This window comes from Ovis canadensis, chromosome 3 (assembly GCF_042477335.2).
Source record: "Ovis canadensis isolate MfBH-ARS-UI-01 breed Bighorn chromosome 3, ARS-UI_OviCan_v2, whole genome shotgun sequence".
In the NCBI taxonomy this organism is placed as follows: domain Eukaryota; kingdom Metazoa; phylum Chordata; class Mammalia; order Artiodactyla; family Bovidae; genus Ovis; species Ovis canadensis.
In genome coordinates this window covers 211,821,137-211,845,920 of record NC_091247.1, presented here as the reverse complement: position 1 = coordinate 211,845,920, position 24,784 = coordinate 211,821,137, and the positions used below count along the sequence as shown (strand labels likewise).

The window sequence follows — 24,784 nt, the reverse complement described above, 5'->3', positions numbered from 1 at the left end:
TCTGAGCTTTCTTATGATCTGAGCTCAAACTTCATGTGGTGTCTCTTAGTCAGACAAATAGAGACTTATTTTCTGCCAAGTGGATTATAGTTGACAAATCCATGGATAATTTTTCTGACAACTCTCTTTGGTTATCTTGGTAGAAGACACCCAGGCACATTTCATACTCCGGGTCTCTCGTTCATTTGAAAACCTACAGAAAGAAAGCAGATTGTTTTCTTTACATCAGCCATGAGTATATGCATATGGCCAGAGGCTTACAAGGACTTCAGAAAATGTTTTCTATTTTTTTTAATAAAGGATAAATTCATTAAAACTATTTAAATACACAACAATATGACAGGCAAGGCAATTCTTCTCACTTTATGTTTTATTTCTCAAACGTCTCTCCAGAGAAGCTAATAGTTCATTTTTGTTGTTTAGTCTCTTAGTTGTGTCTGACTCTTTGTGACCATATAGACCATAACCTGCCAGACTCCTCTGTCCATGGATTCTTCAGGCAAGAATGCTGAAGTAGGTTGCCATTTCATTCTCCAGGGGATCTTCCTAACCCATGGATTGAACCTGCATCTCTTGCATTGGCAGGCAGATTCTTTACCACTGAGCCACCAGGGAAGCCCTAATAGTTCACTAAAGAGAGCTAAAATATCACCTCTGACTGTTTTTCAGTCCACTCTGAGCAGTGTATGGGATCCTAGTTCTCTGTGATAGGAGATGGGTTTGAATCCATGTCCCCCAAATTGGGAATGCGGAGTCTTAACCACTGGAACGTCAGGGAAGTCCCTCAGCTCTGATATTTTTATTGCTTAAAAATTGATCACTGTAAGAAGTGAGCAGAAAGTTATGCTCTGTAAAACAAACATGTGCACTCATAAAAGAATTTACACTTGCTAATTTACCTTTTATATAAAAAGGTAAAATCAGGCAACAGGGCAATCTTGTTTCATACATAAGTTTTCTGAGTGGATGGAGGGAGATTTCTTTCTCAACTTTCTGTGTGAATCATTTTATAGAAATACTTATCAAACTGTAGCACTCAGGAAATTAATACCCATTAGATCACTTCAAAGCCAATGATGTCATACGTCTCTTTCTTGTCACATACAACATGGGATTAAAAACCACAAAAAGAAAAAATGCAAAAGACTTATAGCTGAGTGTCAAAAGTGCTGTTGTCCAACCAGGTCCATAATTTCCCTCCAGGAGGAATCCTCAAACCAGCCCAAAATGAATCATGTATATTTTGCCATATGAAAGTCTAAAAAGAATAGGAAATGTTGTATGAAATCAAGTGATTCTTACAGATGCAAGATAAAATATGACAGGGGCACCTTCTATGTGGCTGGCACTGCACTAGAAGCTAGGAATAAACAGGTAAGACATGCTTCATGTTTGCAAATAGATCACAGTGGAGGGGGAATCCACAGTAATGCAATGGGATAAGAGCTAAAGAAAAATGATTAAATGTCTATCAAGAAATGAATGGATAAAGATGTGCTGCATATGTACAATGGAATATTACTCAGCCATAAAAAGCATGAAATTTTATCATTTGTCATACAGAGTGAAGTAAGGCAGAAAGAGAAAAACAAATATCATATGTTAACACACACATATATATATAAGGGATCTAAACATAAATTAAAAAAAAAATCTAGATGTACCTATTTGCAAGGCAGGAATACAGACATAGAGAAAGAACGTGTGGACACAAGAAGACAGGGAGAGTGGGAAAAATTGGGAGATTGGGATATCTATCTATCTATCTATCTATCTATCACCATGTGCAAAATAGATAGCTAATGGGAAGCTGTTGTATAGCACAGGGAGCTCAGCTCAGTGCTCTGTGATGACCTAAAGGGGTATTATGGCAGAATGGGAGGGAGGTTCAAGAGGGAGGGAATATACGTATACCAATTATACTCCAATATGAAAACATAAACTGAGACTGTGAAGAAAAAAAAGAAACTATTATGGACAGTGTTAGTAGACACCAAGGCTGTGGAATCAGGCTGCAGCTACTATTACTACTACACATCTTTGCACAGTTATTCATTCTCTTTATTCCTCTATTTTTCCAGTCACTAAAACTCTGACTGTGATAATAGTCATACCTGTCTCAAAGAACTGTTATTGTTTTGTTAATAAGTAATATTAAACACTGTTTAGCACATAATGAATGCTTTTTGCCTAAATAATAGTGATTACTACTAAATACAAGTATTAAATAATAATATAGAAGCAAGAAAACGCACAGGAAGAGTTACAGAAAGAAAACAATCTCTGAGGTGATGGAGCACACATTGTTCAAATGTTATTTTTTTTTTTTAAATTGGAGGACAATTGCTTTACAATATTGTGTTGGTTTCTGCTATACATCAGCATGAATCACTCATAGGTATACATGTGTCCCCTCCCTCTTTAATCTCCCTCCCACCTCCTATCTTATCCCACCTCTCTAGGTTGTCAAAGAACACCTGATTTGAGCTCCTTGCATCATATATAGCAAATTTCCACTGGATATGATAGTCTATGTGTTTGCATGCTACTCTCTCAATTCGTCCCACCTTCTTCTTTCCCGACTATGTCCACCAGTCTGTTCTGTATGCCTGCATCTCCATTGCTGAAAATAGGATCATCAGTACCATCTTTCTAGATTCCATATATATGTATTAATATATGATATTTATTTTTCTCTTTCTGACTTTACTTTACTTTGTATAACAGGCTCTAGGTTCATCCACCTTATTAGAACCGACTCAAATGTGTTCTATTTATGGCTAAGTAATATTCCATTGTATATATGTACCATTACTTCTTTATCCATTCATCTATTGATGGACATCTAGGTTGCTTCCTTATCTTAGCTATTGTAAATAATGCTGCAACAAACATTGAGGTTCATGTGTCTCTTTCAATTATGGTTTGCTCAGCGTATATGCCCAGTAGTGGGATTGTTGGGTTATATGGTAGTTTTATTCCTAGTTTTTTTAAGGAATCTTCATACTGTTCTCCACAGTGGCTGTATTAATTAACATTTCCACCAACAGTGAAAGAGCATTCCCTTTTCTCCACACCCTCTCCAGCATTTATTGTTTATAGAGATTTTGATGATGGCCATTCTGACCCTTGTGAGTTGATACCTTATTGTAGTTTTAATTTGCATTTTTCTAATGATGAGCGATGCTGAGCACCTCTTTGTGTGTTTATTAGCCATCTGTATGTCTTTGGAGAAATGTCTGATTAGGTCCTCTGCCCATTTTCTTCTTTGGGCTGTTTGTTTTCCTGATATTGATCTGCTTATATATCCTGGAGATTAATCCTTTGTCAGTTTTTTCCTTTGCAATTATTTTCTCCTATTCTGAGGGTTGTCTTTTAATCTTGTTTCTTTTGCTGTGCAAAAGCTTTTAACTTTAATTTAGTCACATTTGTTTATTTTTGTTTTTATGTCCATTACTCTAGGAGGTGGGTAATATCTCCTTTTTGTACAATACCATAACCCTGAGACAAAGTATATGGCTGGCCATAATGTGCTAAGTTGCTGAAGTTTTGTCCAACTCTCTGTGACTGTAGCCTGCAAGACTCCTCTGTCCATGGGATTTCCAAGGCAAGAATACTGGAGTGAGTTGCCATCTCCTCCTCCAGGAGGTCTTCCCAGTCCAGGGATTGACCTGGTGTCTCTTGTATCTCCTGCATTGGTAGGTAGATTCTTTACCACTGCCCAGTTCACATGTATGCCATGCTGTGCTCAGTTGCTTCACATGTACATTTGACCCCTATGACAGGCTTCAGGGGTCAGAGAATAGAATATTATGGGCTCAACTCTGTCTCTTCAAAATGTGTGCATTTGAAGCTCTAACCCCTAGTGCTTCAAAATGTGACTGCCTTTGGAGACACAGCTTTTAGAGAGGTGACTAAGCAGAAATGAGGCTGTTAGGGTAGATCTTAATCCACTCTGATTATTGTCCTTATAAGGAGCAGAAATTTGGATATACAGAGAGACACAGATGCATGCATACAGAGGAAAGACCATGTGAGGACAGAGCAAGCAGGTGGCCATCTAGAAACTAAGGAGCGAGGCCTTGGAAGAAACCACATCTGCCAACACCTCGATCTTGAACTTCTAGCCTTCAGAGCGGTGAGTAAGAAATTTCTGATGCTTAAGCCGCCGAGTCTGTGGTACTTTGTTATGTTAGCACTGACAAACTCATACAACCCCTTTGAGTGCTTGCATGCTAAGTCACTTCAGTTGTGTCTGACTCTTTGTGACCTCATGGACTGTAGCCACCCAGCTCCTCTATCCATAGGATTCTCCAGGCCAGAATTCTGGAGGGGCTGCCATGCCCTCCTTCAGGAGATCTTCCTGACCCAAGGATCAAACTTGCATGTTCTGCATCGGCAGGCAGGTTCTTTACCACTAGCACCACCTGGAAAGCCTTACAGCCCCTTTATTATTCTGTTGGTGGCTCAGATGGTAAAGAAACTGCTTGCAATGTGAGAGATCTGGGTTCAGTTCCTGGGGAGAAACAGACAATAAATCACTGCATGGAGAAACAGTGCAATGCAGTCTTCCCTAAAAACCTTATCTTTTTCCTGCTCATCATCAAATGGAAAAATGCTGAAATGCAGAAAAGACATGTTTTCTACGCAACAAGAAACCTAACCCATCACTTAAAAATGAGCTGAAACTCCACATTAAAGACCTAGGAGGAACTGTGTGTTCATTTCCAGGCACAAAGCTATGTAACTCAGTCTCTTCTTATTAGATGCTTTCTAATTAGGTCCTTTCAAGTTGATACCTTCTTCCCCTTTTTTGTCTTAAGCTGACTTCTAAGAGAAGAAACAAGTCTCTTTTTAGTTCTTCACCCATTCTGGATTTGGTTCATATTCAAACCAATTTGGACTGGATCTGAAGAAGAGTTTTACAGTTTAATATTTGGGGTTACATTGGTTACACTGAAGATAACTTACTTTCCATTTTGATTTTCTTGTTGTTGTGGATTTCTATGAAACTCAGAGGAATTTTTTCTTCCCCTTACAAAAGTTTCAACAGCTGCCCTGATATAAAATCTCCAGACTTAACCAGGCTTGTAAAGCACTGTTTGTCATTGAGTTTTCTAAAACTGAGCCTTTGACATCGCTTGTAATTTCAACATACTAATTCTTATGCTGAGAATCCTTATTTGATGTTTGCCAACTAATATCTATACTGGCCTTATTTAGGTTTAGTGTCCAACCTTCGTGTAAGAAAATTTCAATTTAAATTAAGCCAGAGTTAGAAAAATATTGGTTTTCTTCAACAAAAAACAAAGTTTAATGAGAAGGGCTATACTGTATTTCCTTTCTCTGAACATCATTTTTAATTTCAGCTGCCATGCTGTCTGACTGAAAACTTTCTGAGCAATGACGGATTAAATATGGGAGATGAGACTGATGTCCTACATTTAAAATGCAATTTGGGAAACGGATCCCTTATAGAGAAGAACTTAGGTATATATTACTAAAAGGATTTCTCCTATCTCTAGCTAAGTGAATGTGAAAGTAAAAGTTGCTCAGTCGTGTTTGACTCTTTGCGACCCCATGGGCTATACAGTTCATGGAATTCTCCAGGCCAGAATACTGGAGTGAGTAGCCTTTCCCTTTTCCAGGGGATCTTCCCAACCCAGGGATTGAACCCAGGTCTCCCGCATTGCAGGCAGATTCTTTACCAGCTGACCCTCAAAGGAAGCAAAAGAAGCTTAAAATAATAATATAGTTTCAAGGATTCATTCAACCAATAATTGTGCAGTTAATATCAATGAGGTTTAAATTTTTTTCACCGAAATTTTCAAATTTGTAGCACAAAGAAGTACTGCAGTTGTGAAGGATGCTATAATCTTAAAATTGTATACCTCACCATATCACTGAAGTCTCGGACCACCAAGAGATGTGATTTTTTTCATGACACGGTCATTTTTACTTTCATTCCAAGATTTCTTATTTTCATGTTCAGCAACCCAGGAGCATTTTCCCCCATGTAGCTTCCAATCTTTGGTGGGGCATGATGTGTAAACAGTGGAAGAATTAAAAGGAACTGGAAGGAAAAAGGATAAGTAATTAAAAGAAACATGAGACTGCATCCCTAATATTGTATAATAATTAAAGCCTCTCAAAATTTGTTAAATTAGGGCCTAAGCTTTCTTTGACAAAAGTATGGGCTCTTCTCAGGATGGATTTTGAAAAAAATAAAACCTAACAGAATTTCAATTGTGTATTTTTTCTTTCTCTCTTTTCTTCTATCTCCCATTTAATTTATTCTCTTTAAAATATGTTATGTTTTCCATAAACTAGGCAATGCATGGACACTAGGATAAAGTGATCAACATCCAAACTTCAGGAAGATAAAAATTTTAGAGGAAAACTAGAAATTAGAGATTTCAACTAGTGATCCACCAATAAATCAAACATTTTGAGAATTATATATCACTATAATTTTGAGAATTATAAAATCATGAGAAGAATTTTTACTGGGCAAAATTTGTATGATAGGTGGTCTATAAAACTCAGGTAGATTGATCTTCTTATGTATAAAAGGGTCTGGACAGCATTTAAAGCAATTTTATTCAATATCATGTTATCACCTCTATCAAAGGTAGGAGGATTATTATGTCCTTTTGTATTGGGAATAATGTCCCAGAAAATTTGCTATCATAGTCTCACTAGTTTAAAAAATTAAAGTTTTTGGAACGAGGTTGAGGAGACTTGGAAAATTTAAAATCCATTTTAAAGTTTTAATGAGTTCCCAGAAGTCGAAATCACTCTATAACCTGGACTGGTAAGTCTTTATAATAACATCATATATGCAGGTTCAAAAAAAAGAAAGGAATATAGTTTTTCAATATAGAATAGGAACTTAAAACAACAGATTTAGTTCAGTTCAGCTCAGTTCAGTTCAGTCACTCAGTCGTGTCCAACTCTTTGCGACCCCAAAATTGCAGCACGCCAGGCCTCCCTGTCCATCACCAACTCCCAGATTTCACTCAGACTCACGTCCATCGAGTCCGAGATGCCATCCAGGCATCTCATTCTCCATTGTCCCCGTCTCCTCCTGCCCCCAATTCCTCCCAGCATCAGAGTCTTTTCCAGTGAGTCAACTCATTGGCATGAGGTGGCCAAAGTACTGGAATTTCAACTTCAGCATCATTCCTTCCAAGGAAATCCCAGGGCTAATCTCCTTCAGAATGGACTGGTTAGATCTCCTTGCAGTCCAAGGGACTCTCAAAAGTCTTCTCCAACACCACAGTTCAAAAGCATCAATTCTTCAGTGCTCAGCCTTCTTCATGGTCCAACTCTATCATCCATACATGACCACTGGAAAAAACCATAGCCTTGACTAGATGGACCTTTGTTGGCAAAGTAATGTCTCTGCTTTTCAATATGCAATCTAGGTTGGTCATAACTTTTCTTCCAAGGAGTAAGTGTCTTTTAATTTCATGACTGCAATCACCATCTTCAGTGATTTTGGAGCCCCCCAAAATAAAGTCTGACAGTTTTCACTGTTTCCCCATCTATTTCTTATGAAGTGATGGGACCAGATGCCATGATCCTAGTTTTCTGAATGTTGAGCTTTAAGCCAACTTTTTCACTTTCCACTTGAAAATAATAAAGGAAACGGAAAGAAAAATAAAACAGAAAATCTAAATAATTGAGTTTTTTCTTGACTTTTAAAAGTATATAAATACATTCGTATGTGAATGATAAAAACTTTCAAAAAGTGATCATTTATAATATCTATAATATTTATAATATTTAGTACCATTAAAAATTCACCCATTCCAGTCCCTTTTAGTTTGCTGATTTCTAGAATGTTGACGTTCACTCTTGCCATCTCTTGTTTGACCACTTCCAATTTGCCTTGATTCATGGACCTGACATTCCAGGTTCTGATGCAATATTGCTCTTTACAGCATCAGATCTTGCTTCTATCACCAGTCACATCAACAGCTGGGTATTGTTTTTGCTTTGGCTCCATCCCTTCATTCTTTCTAGAGTTATTTGTCCACTGATCTCCAGTAGCATATTGGGCACCTACTGACCTGGGGAGTTCCTCTTTCAGTATCCTATCATTTTGCCTTTTCATACTGTTCATGGGGTTCTCAAGGCAAGAATACTGAAGTGGCTTGCCATTCCCTTCTCCAGTGGACCACATTCTGTCAAACCTCTCCACCATGACCTGCCCATCTTGGGTTGCCCCGCAGGCATGGCTTGGTTTCATTGAGTTAGACAAGGATGTGGCCCTAGTATGATTAGATAGACCAGTTTTCTGTGAGTATGGTCTCACTGTGTCTGCCCTCTGATGCCCTCTTGCAACACCTACCGTGTTACTTGGGTTTCTCTTACCTTGGGCCTGTGGTATCATTTCACGGCTGGCCCAGCAAAGTGCAGCTGCTGCTCCTTACCTTGGATGAGGGGTATCTCCTCACCGCGGCCAGATGACCATTATATCTACTACTGTGGGCAGGAATCCCTCAGAAGAAATGGAGTAGTCATCATGGTCACAAAAGAGTCCAAAATGCAGTACTTGGATGCAATCTCAAAAATGACAGAATGATCTCTGTTCGTCTCCAAGGCAAACTATTCAATATCATGGTAATCCAAGTCTATGCCCCAAACAGTAACACTGAAGAAGCTGAAGTTGAATGGTTCTATGAGGACCTACAAGACCTTTTAGAACTAACACCCAAAAAAGGTGTCCTTTTCATTATAGGGGACTGGATTGCAAAAGTAGGAAGTCAAGAAACACCTGGAGTAACAGGTAAATTTGGCCTTGGAATGTGGACTGAAGCAGGGCAAAGACTAATAGAGTTTTGCCAAGAAAATGCACTGGTCATAGCAAACACCCTCTTCCAACAACTCAAGAGAAGACTCTACACATGGACACCATGAGATGGTCAACACCGAAATCAGATTGATTTTATTCTTTGCACCCAAAGATGGAGAAGCACTATACAGTCAACAAAAACAAGACCAGGAACTGACTGTGGCTCAGATCATGAACTCCTTATTACCAAATTCAGACTCAAAATGAAGAAAGTAGGGAAAACCGCTAGACTATTCAGGTATGACCTAAATCAAATCCCTTATGATTATACAGTGGAAGTGAGAAATAGATTTAAGGGCCTAGATCTGATAGACAGAATGTCTGATGAACTATGGAATGAGGTTGGTGACATTGTACAGGAGACAGGGATCAAGATCATCCCCATGGAAAACAAATGCAAAAAAGGAAAATGGCTGTCTGGGGAGGCCTTACAAATAGCTGTGAAAAGAAGAGAAGTGAAAAGCAAAGGAGAAAAGGAAAGTGTAAGCATCTGAATGCAGAGTTCCAAAGAATAGCAAGAAGAGATAAGAAAGCCTTCTTCAGCGATCAATGCAAAAAATAGAGGAAAACAACAGAATGTGAAAGACTAGAGATCTCTTCAACAAAATTAGAGATACCAAGGGAACATTTCATGCAAAGATGGGCTGATAAGGGACAGATATGGTATGGACCTAACAGAAGCAGAAGATATTAAGAAGAGGTGGCAAGAATGCACAGAAGAACTGTAAAAAAAAGATCTTCACAACCTGGATAATCACGATGGTGTGATCACTCACCTAGAACCAGACATCGTGGAATGTGAAGTCAAGTGAGCCTTAGAAAGCATCACTACAAACAAAGCTAGTGGAGGTGATGGAATTCCAGTTCACCTCTTTCAAATCCTGAAAGATGATGCTGTGAAAGTGCTGCAGTCAATATGCCAGCAAATTTGGAAAACTTAGCAGTGGCCACAGGACTGGAAAAGGTCAGTTTCCATTCCATTCCAAAGAAAGACAATGCCAAAGAATGCTCAAAGTACCACACAATCGCATTCATCTCACTTACTAGTAATGCAATGCTCAAAATACTCCAAGCCAGACTTCAGCAATACATGAACCGTGAACTTCCTGATGTTCAAACTGGTTTAAGAAAGGGCAGAGGAACCAAAGATCAAATTGCCAACATCCGCTGGATCATCAAGAAAGCAAGAGAGTTCCAGAAAATCATCTGCTTTATTGACTATGCCAAAGCCTTTGACTGTGTGGATCACAATAAACTGTGGAAAATTCTGAAAGAGATGGGAATACCAGACCACCTGACCTGCCTCTTGAGAAATCTGTATGCAGGTCAGGAAGCAACAGTTAGAACTGGACATGGAACAACAGACTGGTTCCAAATAGGAAAAGGAGTATGTCAAGGCTATATATTGTCACCCTACTTATTTAACTTCTATGCAGAGTACATCATGAGAAACGCTCGACTGGAAGAAACACAAGCTAGAATCAAGATTGCTGGGAGAAGTATCAATAACCTCAGATATGCAGATGACACCACCCATATGGCAGAATGAAGAGGGACTAAAAAGTCTCTTGATGAACATGAAAGAGAAGAGTGAAAAAGTTGACTTAAAGCTCAGCATTCAGAAAATGAAGATCATGGCATTCGGTCCCATCCCTTCATGGGAAATAGATGGGGAAACAGTGGAAACAGTGTCAGACTTTATTTTGGGGGACTCCGAAATCACTGTAGATGGTGACTGCAGCCATGAAATTAAAAGACGCTTACTGCTTGGAAGAAAAGTTATGACCAATCTTGATAGCATATTCAAAAGCAGAGACATTATTTTGCTGACTAAGGTCCATCTAGTCAAGGCTATGGTTTTTCCTGTGGTCATGTATGGATGTGAGAGTTGGATTGTGAAGAAGGCTGAGTGCCGAAGAATTAATGCTTTTGAACTGTGGTGTTGGAGAAGACTCTTAAGAGTCTCTTGGACTGCAAGGAGATGCAACCAGTCCATTCTGAAGGAGATCAGCCCTGGAATTTCTTTGCAAGGAATGGTGCTAAAGCTGAAACTCCAGGTCTTTGGCCACCTCATGAGAAGAGTTGACTCATTGGAAAAGTCTCTGATGCTGAGAGGGTTTGGGGACAGGAGGAGAAGGGGACGACAGAGGATGAGATGGCTGGATGGCATCATGGACTCAATGGACATGAGTCTGAGTGAACTCTGGGAGTTGGTGATGGACAGGGAAGCCTGGCGTGCTGTGATTCATGGGGTCGCAAAGAGTCGGACACGACTGAGTGACTGAACTCAACTGAACTGAACCATTAACAAACTGACAAAAAGCTATGTGGTGCTGATCATGAATTTTAGGAATGAAAATATTTTGACCATATTCTACACCTGCACATGTCCCAGTAGAAATAAAAATACTAATAAAATGCAATGATTTCAACATAGTACCTTTAAATTCATTTAAAACACAGACACGGTTATTTTTCTCATTTGTGTTCAATCTTTAAATAGTTTTGTCAAGGACTGTAATAGGTCCCTGAAAAACAATGGTCTAAACCATCCCTCTGTACAGGTAGAGGAATTTCCCCTTTATTCGGATATACCAAAGTAAAATACATGCTACTGCCCTCACTTGCTTATTCAGGAATTCAGTTCAGTGTAGTTCAGTCATTAAGTCATGTCTGACTTCTCAATCCCATGGACTGCAACACGCCAGGCTTCCCTGTCCATTACCAACATCCGGAGTTTACTTAAACTCATGTCCATTGAATTGGTGATGTCATCCAACCATCTTATCCTCTGTTGTCCCCTTCTTCTCCAGCCTTCAATCTTTCACAGCATCAGAGTTTTTCCCAGTGAGTCAGTTCTTCACATCAGGTGGCCAAAATATTGGAGTTTCAGCTTCAGCATCAGTCCTTTCAATGAATATTCAAGACTGATTTCCTTTAGGATAGACTCGTTGAATCTTGCAGTCCAAGGGACTCTCAAGAGTCTTCTCCAACACCACAGTTCAAAAGCATCAATTCTTTGGCACTTAGCTTTCTTTATGGTCCAATTCTCACATCCATACATGACTACTGGAAAAACAATAGCTTTGACTAGATGGATCTTTGATGGCAAAGTAATGTCTCTGCTTTTTAATACGCTCTGTAGATTGGCCATAACTTTTCTTCCAAGGAGCAAGTGTCTGTTAATCTCAGGGCTGCAGTCATCCTCTGCAGTGATTTTGGAGACCAAAATAATAAAGTCTGTCACTGTTTCCATTGTTTTCCCATCTATTTGCCATGAAGTGATGGGACGGGATGCCATGATCTTAGTTTTCTGAACGTTGAGCTTTAAGCCAACTTTTTCACTCTCCTCTTTCACTTTTATCAAGAGGTTCTTTAGTTCTTCTTCACTTTCTGCCATAAGGGTGGTGTCATTTGCATATATGAGGCTATTGATATTTCTCCTGGCAATCTTAATTCCAGCTTGTGCTTCATCCAGCCTGGCATTTCTCATAATGCACTCTGCATATAAGTTAAATAAGCAAGGTGACAATATACAGCCTTGACGTACTTCTTTCCCAATTTGGAACCAGTTTGTTGTTTCAACATAAATTGTATTAAAGATTTACTGTGCATGGCCCCGCCCATCAGAACAAGACCCAGTTTCCCCCTCAGTCAGTCTCTCCCATCAGGAAGCTTCCATAAGCCTCTTATCCTTTTCCATTAGAGGGCAGACAGAATGAAAACCACAATCACAGAAAACTAACCCATCTGATCATATGGACCACAGCCTTGTCTGACTCAGTGAAACCATGAGCCATGCTGTGTAGGGCCACCCAGCACGGATGGGTGATAGTGGAGAGTCCTGAGAAAATGTGGTCCACTGGAGAAAGGAATGGCAGACCACTTCAGTATTCTTGCCTTGAGAGTCCCATGAACAGTATGAAAAGGCAAAAAGATAGGACACTGAAAGATGAACTCCCCTGTTCGGTAGGTGCCCAATATGCTACTGGAGATCAGCGGACAAATAACTCCAGACAGTATGAAGAGACAGAGCCAAAGCAAAAACAACACCCAGTTGTAGATGTGACTGGTAATAGAAGCAAGGTCCGATGCTGTAAAGAGCAATATTGCATAGGATCCTGGAATGTCAGGCCCATGAATCAAGGCAAATTGGAAGGGATCAAACAGGAGATGGCAAGAGTGAACATCGACATTTTAGGAATCAGCAAACTAAAATGGACTGGAATGGGTGACTTTAACTCAGATGACCATTATGTCTACTACTGTGGGCAAGAATCCCTTATAAGAAATGGAGTGGCCATCATAGTCAGGAATTAGGCAATATAAAATAACATACTTATTGAGCTGTTTGCTTCAGATTTACTTTGCTCAGTACAATATTTCTTCTTTGATTCATTATCCACTTCAGTTTGTCTTGCAGATTTGAACTGAATAACTAGTGAAAGAAGACACATCTTTTCTTAATTAAATATAAAACAGAAAACGGTCAGGTTGTAGTGACTCAGTGAAGTTGATTAATTTGGAAACTGCAGGGTAATTAAAGTAATTAAAATTTATGGGGAAAAATCCTTTTTCCAAGATTAGACCTTCTTTTGCACATAGTCCTGTTAATTTTATTAATATCAAATTTAGGGGAATTGGTAAAATATAATCTGGGACCAGAAGGAAACTCACTTGATTTTTTTCTGGAGTTTTCATATTTATTTAATAAACACAAAATAACCAGCTTTGAATGTAGGCTTCATTTGGAGAGTTTGTGTTTGGTAAGTTCCTATTAACTGTACCAGGTGTCACCTGATTCATGGAAAGAGCTTTATGTGTTTTGATTTCAGTTCATAATTCTGTTCCTTTTGAGGTTGTCCATTTAAAGTCTACATATGGAAGGACAGGGTGAGCCCAGAGTATTTTTCTACCATGAGGAAGACATTTGTATTTCTGATGGCCATTTCACTGAAATTACTTTGGGTTATTTATAATCTCACAATAGTGTGTTTCAATCAGTTAAATCTTTAAAATCTATTGTAGTAACAAATCTGTTACTAACAAACTACTGTTTTGATAACAAGCAAATTGATTAGCCTATACCAAAAAGAAACATAGCAGAGAGGGTACTTTTTTTTTTTTTAATGGTCATGACCCATGGCATGTGGGATCATAGTTCCCTGACCAGGGATCAAACCTGCACCCTCTGCAGTGGAAATGCAGAGTCGTTTTAACCATTGGACTGCCAGGGAAGTCCCAGCAGAGGTGTTGAATGTTAAGTATTTTTTGCTTCATCCCCTCAATGTTAAAGTCCCAATTTGGCCACTGCCTAGTTATATTAAACTAGTCAAACCACTTATCACTCTGGGCTGTAGACTGTTCACCTCAACTGGAGGCTTGACTTTGTTGATTTCTAGGGCCCCATCCAGTTCTAGAATTCTGATTCTGCCCATTGACCTCTAGTAACTAGTGACATACATAATTACTAATATCCTTCACAAGGACAATACAGGCAGATACTGTCTTGATCTGTTCTAGGGTTTGGTTCAATCTGGAAACCTGAATTCCTTAGAGTATACATCATCTGGAAGTTTTTCTCCAAGCATTTGCTTAATAAACTATAAAAATAATTGCCATTAAAGTTAGACTATATTTCACTACATCCATGGCATATGAGTATAATTTTAAAGTGCCTGAGTGAATTGATTGGTTTTAGACAAAATTTTCACCCATGGATGCAAGATTGAAGATGCCCCTGAGTAGTTAATGGGGCTTCCTTTGTGGCTCAGCTGGTAAAGAATCCACCTGCAATGCAGGAGGCCCGGTTCAATTCCTGGGTTGGGAAGATCCCTTGGAGAAGGGAAAGGCTACCCACTCCTGTATTCTGGCCCGGAGAATTCCGCAGACTGTATAGTCTATAGGGTAACAAAGAGCTAGACACGACTGAGTGACTTTCAAATCACTTTCAGGATGCCGTGATTTTAGTAAGCTTGAATAAGATCTTGAATAAACTTAAACAGGAATATGCTTCATAGTTTAATTTGCTTTCCCGAACATGGTTCAGAAAAGCTGATTTTGATAATAAAATATAAATCTAGCATCCTTCATATATCAATGAAATGAATCCATAATATATGTAATATCACATGATGAAGTTCTACAGAAAATCTCTAATTTTATTTGTGTATCAAATTTCCTTCTTTTTGTGAAATTGTACTGAATTGTGTAGAAACCACTTTAACAGCAAACACAATTACAACAGATCATGATAAAATAATACTTTGGGGTAAATAAAGGTTATTGGTAATTGCTTACCAAGCATACTCAGCACAATTACTATTACAAGAAGAATGATAATCATTGCACATCCAACTTTCAGGAAAATTTCTTGTTGGTGAGAATCTATAACATTGGATAAATTTCACTAGTAAGCCCAGTAAGTACTTCCTTAGGTGGTAAGAAAGGGCAGAATAAACTTTGCCAGTTATGCTCTTGAGGTACTTTCCTTTGAAATATGCAGACCTAATTTCCTCTTACATACAAATTTGGTCCCCTGATTTGTGAAGAAGAGGGAATTTATAACACTGAATGAATATATTTTTTCCTTTTGATTCACAATTCATAATATTAACTTATGATCTACTCTCTGCATCCCTAAGTTTTATATAAGACTGAAATTCTCAAGATTCTCTAATAAACCTCCTGACAGCCTTCACTTATTTGGGTTGATCCATTCTTTTATGAGAAAGGCAGAGGAACCAGAGATCAAATTGCCAACATCCATTGGATCATGAAAAAAGCAAGAGAGTTCCAGGAAAACATCGATTTCTGCTTTATTGACGATGCCAAAGCCTTTGACTGTGTGGATCACAATCAACTGGAAAATTCTGAAAGAGATGGGAATACCAGACCACCTGACCTGCCTCTTGAGAAACTTATATGCAGGTCAGGAAGCAACAGTTTGAACTAGACATGGAACAACAGACTGGAAAATAGGAAAAGGAGTACATCAAGGCTGTATATTGTATATTGTCACCCTGCTTATTTAACTTCTATGCAGAGTACATCATGAGAAACACTGGACTGGAAGAAACACAAGCTGGAATCAAGATTGCTGGGAGAAATATCAATAACCTCAGATATGCAGATGATGCCACCCTTATGGCAGAAAGTGAAGAGGAACTAAAAAGCCTCTTGATGAAAGTGAAAGAGGAGAGTGAAAAAGTTGGCTTACAGCTCAGCATTCAGAAAACGAAGATCATGGCATCCGGTCCCATCACTTCATGGTAAATAGATGGGGAAACAGTGCAAACAGTGGCAGACTTTATTTTGGGGGGCTCCAGAATCACTGTAGATGGTGTCTGCAGCCATGAAATTAAAAGATGCTTACTGCGTGGAAGAAAAGTTATGACCAACCTAGATAGCATATTCAAAAGCAGAGGCATTACTTTACCAACAAAGGTCTATCTTGTCAAGGCTATGGTTTTTCCTGTGGTCATGTATGGATGTGAGAGTTGGACTGTGAAGAAAGCTGAGCACCGAAGAATTGATGCTTTTGAACTGTGGTGTTGGAGAAGACTCTTGAGAGTCCCTTGGACTGCAAGGAGATCCAACCAGTCCATTCTGAAGATCAGCCCTGGGATTTCTTTGGAAGGAATAATGCTAAAGCTGAAACTCCAGTACTTTGGCCACCTCATGTGAAGAGTTGACTCATTGGAAAAGACTCTGATGCTGGCAGGGATTGGAGGCAGGAGGAGAAGGGGACGACAGAGGATGAGATGGCTGGATGGCGTCACTGACTCGATGGACGTGAGTCTGAGTGAACTCTGGGAGTTGGTGATGGATAGGGAGTCCTGGCATGCCGCCCTGTCCATGGGATCTCAAAGAGTCAGACATGACTGAGCAACTGAACTTACTGATTCTTTTATGTATTCCTATACAATAAACCTATTTCCTGTTATATGTAATTGCAATTTCATAAAATTATACGTTTTAAAATAAAAGTAAGTTTAGGGATAATCTTGTGCAACATTTGAATGTTAAAATGGGGATTTTAAGTCCACAAAACACAGTTACTTGATAGTAGAGTTGAGATCATACCTCAGGTTTCTTGACTACCAAATTAGACCTTTTTTCACTATCCATTCTATCACTTGTAATCAGATAAATAAGTCATAAAAAGAAAGTGACATTTTTAGCTCTGGGCTGATTGATGACTGAAACCAAGAGGCTCTTATCCAAAATCAGTTCGGTTCAGTCCAGTTCGGTCGCTCAGGCGTGCCCGACTCTTTGCAACCCAAGGAATCGCAGCACGCCAGGCCTCCCTGTCCATCACCAACACCCGGAGTTCACCCAGACTCACGTCCATCGAGTCAGTGATGCCATCCAGCCATCTCATCCTCTGTCGTCCCCTTCTCCTCCTGTCCCCAATCCCTCCCAGCATCAGAGTCTTTTCCAATGAGTCAACTCTTCACATGAGGTGGCCAAAGTACTGGAGTTTCAGCTTTAGCATCATTTCTTCCAAAGAAATCCCAGGGCTGATCTCCTTCAGAATGGACTGGTTGCATCTCCTTGCAGTCCAAGGGACTCTCAAGAGTCTTCTCCAACAGCACAGTTCAAAAGCATTAATTCTTCAGCACTCAGCCTTCTTCACAATCCAACTCTCACATCCATACATGACCACAGGAAAAACCATAGCCTTGACTAGCCGGACCGTAGTCGGCAAAGTAATGCCTCTGCTTTTGAATATACTATCTAGGTTGGTCATAACTTTTCTTCCAAGGAGTAAACGTCTTTTAATTTCATGGCTGCAGTCACCATCTACAGTGATTTTGGAGTCCCCCAAAATAAAGTCTGACACTGTTTCCACTGTTTCCCCATCTATTTGCCATGAAGTGATGGGACCAGATGCCATGATCTTTGTTTTCTGAATGTTGAGATTTAAGGCAACTTTTTCACTCTCCTCTTTTACTTTCATCAAGGGGCTTTTTAGTTCCTCTTCACTTTCTGCCATAAGGGTGGTGTCGTCTGCATATCTGAGGTTATTGATATTTCTCCCAGCAATCTTGATTCCAGCTTGTGTTTCTTCCAGTCCAGCATTTCTCATGACGTACTCTTAATATAAGTTAAATAAGCAGGGTGACAATATACAGCCTTGACATACTCCTTTTCCTATTTGGAACCAGTCTGTTGTTCCATGTCTAGTTCAAACTGTTGCTTCCTGACCTGCGTACAGATTTCTCAAGAGGCAGGTCAGGTGGTCTGGTATTCCCATCTCTTGAAGAATTTTCCACAGTTTATTGTGATCCAAACAGTCAAAGGCTTTAGCATAGTCAATAAAGCAGAAATAGATGTTTTTCTGGAACTCTCTTGCTTTTTCCATGATCCAGCAGATGTTGGTATAGTACCGGGAGTATATTCAATATTTTATAATACCCTACATGGCATATAATCTATGAAAATGTCATACTAGGTTGAAGATAATATAATATTGTAAGTCAACTATACAGCAATAAAAAAGATGCTAATATGTTTCAAGGCATGATAGAAGATGGGAAACTATGGTTTATCAATGTAAAGCAAGCATGGAGATGGACTTCCACCTCCTGTGGGTGAATCCAACTCCCAGATCCATGGAGTTGCAGGATTTTTGACAAAGCACCAAAGCCCTGTGTCTGGCCTAGTCTGTAGCATCACATGTTTCTCTGTTCCTGAGTCTTCTGTTTGCTTATTCACCCTTCCTTCCCTATTTCTTCAGTGTACAAAAGTCTGCTTATTCCCTGCACTGCCAACTTGGAAAGTTGTTATATCGTCACAAAGCAGCATCTGAATCAGAAAGAACAGACATTGTGCTAAGACCACTCCTAAAATCCCCTCAGATCCCTGGAGTGCTTTAATAAGTCTAGTTTGAACAAACTTCAAAGCTACAGTGACTATTTGCTGCTGCTGCTGCTAAGTCGCTTCAGTCATGTCCGACTCTGTGCAACCCCATAGACTGCAGCCCACCAGGCTCCTCTGTCTCTGGGATTCTCCAGGCAAGAATACTGGAGAGGGTTGCCATTTCCTTCTCCAATGCATGAAAATGAAAAGTGAAGGTGAACTCGCTGAGTGGTGCCCGACTCTTAGCGACCCCATGGACTGCAGCCTACCAGGCTCCTCCATCCATGGGATTTTCCAGGCAAGAGTACTGGAGTGGGTTACCATTGCCTTCTCCACAGTGACTGTTTAGACAAACTTAAAAGAAGGCTGTCTCGGGGAAGAAGGAACCTTTGTTCTAATACTTTAGCAAAATCCTGATTGTGACCGTCAGAAGCCCAGCAATCTTCTCCAGGACTCTAAACAGATGACGTGGAATTCTCTCATATGCCCACCAGCCTACAAGACACCTTTGCAAGAAGATCCAGGTGGATGCAGACAAAGTGTATTGCTGGCTCAGCAGAGCTTAAGTTGCATTTCTGGCCTTTGGGTCCTTTTATTTTATTCGTTTCTATTTAACAGTAAACACATGGAGCACTTTGAATTTTATACAACCTGTATTATAAATGTTCTGTTGACTCTAATTTTAATTTTCTGTACTGCAGAAGCCAATCAAAGTTTGCAGGAGCAAAAATGGGACCAAAACCTGATCTATGAACCCCTAAAAGGCTGGATACTCCCTAGCTATGAAAATTTAACTTCTTTCTCTGACTGTGAAGGGTCTGAGGAAGCCTCTACCTGCAGTATACAAGGTAACACATCAGCTTACCACAATTTCATGTATCCTGACTAAACCTAGACTCTTGGTTCAGAGACAGTGGACCTTATTATCCTCAGAACAGCAAACAGTATGTTTCACATTTGAGCTTCCCATGGACATTTACCACTAATGCCCTAGTTCTGCTGGAGCTGGATCAGCTAGTCACGTGACTACTGCACATGTAGGGAATTGGAATCAAAAGCTTATGAAACACATTAAAAATATTGGGCTGCAAGGAAACTTGCCTGATCTTTGCCCTAAAAGGTCAAATTGTCTCTTATACTGGAAAACAAATCAGCTTCCTGCTCCTAAAAAAAGAAATATTCTCTATGTCCAGGTCTGTTTTTTCTACAAGTGCCCCTGAAAAGATTTTTGTTGTTGCTTTTCAGTCGCTAAGTCATGTCCTATTCTTTGTGACCGCATGGACTGCAGCATGCCAGGCCTCCATGTCCTTCACTATCTCTCAAAGTTTGCCCAAGTTCATGTCCACTGAGTCGGTGATGCTATCCAAAGATATCCCAGAATGAAAGCTGATGTTCATCTGACTATTAGACATGCAAAAACACCAAGGACTTATGCATAACTGTCTCAGCAATATCCATCCCTTATTTCTATACCATCTTACTTTCTGATGAATTTTCTCACAAATATGCTGCTTCAGTGGGCCACTCTGATTAAGCTGACCACTAGGAACTGGGACCAAATTTTCTCTTCAATATTTAATTAAATAGTCATTTATTTAGCTGCATTAGGTCTTAGTTGTGGCCTGTGGGATCTTAAACTTTTGTTGCAGTATGTAGGACCTTTAGTTGCAGCATATGAGATCTAGTTTCGTGGCTAGAGATCAAATCCAGGCCCCCTGCATTGGGAGCTCAGAGTGTTAAACAGTGGACCACTAGGGAAGTCCCCTAGTATCTATCTAATTAATACACCTATCAACAGAGTGCCAAACAGTGAGATGAGGCCAATTTAAAGTACTGATCTCATCTATGCTCTTCTCAGGATTTTAGATCCAACCAACTAAACAAATCCATAAACTACCAGGGACTCTCTTAGGAAGCCAGAGTCTTTTTTTCTTTAGTTCCTTTGCAGACTTTTGTATTATACTTGCCCTAAGGCATCAATCCAGGTATAAGAGGATGTGTTGATGACTGCACAGGCTCACAAGGAGGAAGGCTAGGGCAATTCTCACATTCTTTAAAAAAAATATTTTATTGCAGTATAGTTGATGACTCTAACTTTCTTAACAGCCTTGGCCAGTGAGCTGAGTTGATCTGAATGCTTTCAAGGGTGAAGGTTTGTGATATTGATCATTTTAGGTAAGTCTAAGCAAATTTTGTACCAAATTATCTAATTGTATCCTTCTTCTTTAAAGACTATGGAACTGAATCAACTTCAGGTTTTTTATATCGTAGATGTCTATTTTACTTTTACTTATTTTTTGGCCATGCCATGCAGCATTCAGAATCTTAGTTTCCCAACCAGGGATGGAACACATACCCCTTACAGTGGAAGCTCAGAGTCCCAACTGCTCTTGGGAACAAATTTCTTCATCTGCAAGATGAGGTAAATCTTTGGTAAATAGTAAAAACTCAATAAACACTGAGACATGCAAGGTAAGGTAAGAGATTGGACTTTAGGAAAATTCTCCTGGCCTCATCTCTGCTTTTGTAGAATATGGTCATTGTATAACACACACTTTGTATGAGTCTTTCTATGTTTATGCATCTTATCTCTGTAGTTAGATTAACTGATATTCCTAGAAACAGAGGGGATCAATTGTTTAGGGAAACAAGAGGCCATTTACTTGTTACTAGGTCAGTGACTTGCATTGTTCCAGGAAGGAGAATCAGTTGTTTGCTGTGACTTTGACTCTGGCTAATTGGCCTGGAATTGTGTCAGTTAGTACAGTGATATTTGATTAATTTATTCCAACACAAACAAGGGGAAATTTCTTCCTTACCAACTCCATGTACCAGGATTAAAAAAATAATAATAATCCAAGTGTAATCAAGGTCTTAGGAAGCCAGGCATTTTGCTTTATAAACTAAAGATTGTATAGATAAGCAAGCACTTATTTGAGATTAGAAAATATTCTAGTGTCAATAAATCACTAAGGTCCTTTATTGAAAGGCTTTTAAAGATCTGTACTTCCTTTTTTCTGTTAGAGACCTGTGATGTGTTTAAAGTAATATAAAAAAGTAAAGGGAAAACCCAACCTATTCTCCCATATCAAACAAAGAGAAAGAAGCAGGATATTATTTTTTCTTATAAAATCCTTATTTTTCTAGTTATCCCTAGCCAAGAATAATGGACTCTTATTTTTAATCATGATCTAGTTTTGAAGAAATAATATTACACAAATTAATCCCTTGAAGAGCAAGACTTTTGCTCTTCAGCTTGGCAAGTCACTGAGCATTACATGTGAAATGATTTTACTTTTTCAAGATTTTATCCTATTGCATCAAAACTGAGAATATCACATATAATTTCACTCCACATCTCTCACAAACTTTCAAATTTCTTTGCATTCATTTCCTTCAACTTCTTTTTTTGTCAGAAGATTAACTGTCCTTCCTCCTTATTTAAGTCAATTTTTCCCCCATGTATATTGTAGATTCCATCTGTCCACATCCTTTATAAAAACTTTTTATTTTGTATTGGAGTATAGTCAATCAATCCTAAAGGAAATCAACCCTGAATACTCATTGGGAGGATTGATGTTCCAATACTTTGGCCACCTGACTTGAAGAGCTAACTCACTGGGAAAGACCCTGATGCTGGGAAAATTGAGGGCCAGGAGGAGAAGAGGGTGACCGAGGATGAGATGGTTGGATGGCATCATTGGCTCAATGGACATGAATTTGAGCAAACTCCGAGAGATGGTGAAGGACGGGAAGCCTGGTGTGCTGCAGTCTATGGGGTCAAAAAGAGTTGGACATGACTGAGCAACTGAACAACATCATAGCCAACTAACAGTGCTGTGAAAGTTTCAGGTGAATAGAAAAGGGAATCAGCCATATATACTCAGCACAGAGTTCCCTATGCTATGCAGTAGGTGTTTGTTAGTTATCCATTTAAAAAATGTGTGTACATTTGTCCATCAATAGAGGAATGGATAATGACGATGTGGTACATATATACAATGGAATATTACCCAGCCATTAAAAAGAGTAAAATAATGCCATTTGCAGAAACATGGATGTACCTAGAGATTGTCATTACTGAATGAAGAGAGTTACAAAGAGGAGAAATATCATATGCTATCCCTTATATGTGGAATCTAAAAGGAAGTGATACAAATGAGCTTATAAAACAGAAACAGACTCACAGACTTAGGGAGTGAATTTGCTATTGCCTGGGGGAAAGATGGGAGGAAGGGATAGTTAGTTTGGGATGGACATGTACCTACTGTTTATATCTTTGAGATCTTTCTTACACAATTGGTCCATGGCTGAAATAAGCTGATATTTTGAAACACTTAGTTTTTGCTTCATCCTATCTTATATAATCCCAGATCCTGACAATGCCTTTTCAACATGCAGCCAAACAAAAAATGTTAGCCAAAACCAGATGAAATTATTTCCTCTTTCAATATTAAGTCAAATCACATTCATTTCCTTCTCTATTATAACACCTGGGGCTATTGACTTTTTTCTACTTAAGTAGCAATGTCAAGATTAAATTAATTATCAATGTCAAGATTAAACGTGAAGGTGGTAGCTGTTGAGCAGAAGGGAGTTGACCTTGCATGGAGCCAGTGTAACTGAAAGAGGTCAAGATTTTAAAAAAGCAAAGTGTGTCCCTTTGAAGTCGTGGAGAATGGACACTCTGCTTAATATGTATTTCATTTACATTGTTTTAGAATAGAATTTGCTTGTCTTTCAAGATCCGATTTATAATAACAAAATCTGAACTCAACAAAATCCTCTAAGGAAGGCAAATGGATTTTAAAAGTAAAATAAAGTAAAAATAAAATTAAAAAAAAAAAAAAAGACTTCAGACCTGTTGGACTTATTTCAGTTCCTCAAATGAAAATATCTTTGTCATCACAAGACTTTTACCCATCCCGTGCTCTGTAACTAAGGTGTCTTTATCCCTCATTCCCTAGAAAATCTCTACATTTCACCCAAGATGTAAAATGATATATTGTTAAACTAAATCTGCAAATTAGCATAATCCCCTACCACTATATATTTTTTTGCTTGTTTCTTTTTCTTTTTTAAAAATTTATTTTAATTGGAGGATAATTACATTACAATATTGTGATATCTTTTGCCATACATCAACATGAGTTGGCCACGGGTACACACGTGCCCCCCATCTTAAATCCCCTTCTCACCTACCTCCCCACCCCATCACTCTGGGCTGTCCCAGAGCACTGGCTTTGGGTGCCTTGCTTTATGCATTGAACTTGCACTGGTCATCTGTTTTACATACAGCAGTGTACATGTTTCAATGCTGTTTTCTCACATTGCCCCACCCTTGCCTTCTCCCACTGAGTCCAGAAGTCTGTTCTCTACATCTGCGTCTGTCTTGCTGCCCTGCACATAGAATCATCATTATCGTCTTTCTAAATTCTATATATATGCATTAATATATATTTTTAATCACCCAGGTCACCACCTATGATTTCTCCTCTGTATTGCATTGAGTTTGAAATTAACAATGCTGTATTTCTCTTCTTTACTGAAATATAACCTTCATGAGGGCAGGCACTAAAAAAACCTACTTTTTTTTTTTTTTTTTTACTCTATTTTCTGTACCTAGAATGACATAACATGTGGTAGTTGCTCAATAAATATTTTTCAATGAATAAATTATGTTATGGCAGAACTGACCAAGCACCATTTATTTTTCAAAATACTTTTATTTATTTTTGGCTGTGCTGGGTATACTTTGTTGTGCAAGGACTTTCTCTAGTTGCAGTGAGCAGAGACTACTCTCTAGTTTCTGTGCACAGGCGTTTCATGGTGGAAGCTTCTCTTGTTTCAGAGCATGGGCTCTAGGGTATGTGGGCTTCAGTAGTCCTGTGACTTATAGAATCTTTCTTGACCAGGGATCGAACCCATATCCCCTGCATTGGCAGGTAGATTCTTTACTACTGGACCACCAGTAAAGTTCCAAAAGTATTGTTTCTTGACATTGGTATGCGTTATGCGCTTCTCCAATGACCCAGCAGTAGAGAATTTGCCTGCAACACA

General features: G+C 39.0%; 1 pseudogene; it reads right to left on the bottom strand.

Annotated features, from left to right (window-relative positions):
- On the bottom strand, positions 1-23,648 carry LOC138436419 (killer cell lectin-like receptor subfamily B member 1B allele A; annotated as a pseudogene).
- Between the last annotated feature and the right edge of the window lie 1,136 nt (positions 23,649-24,784).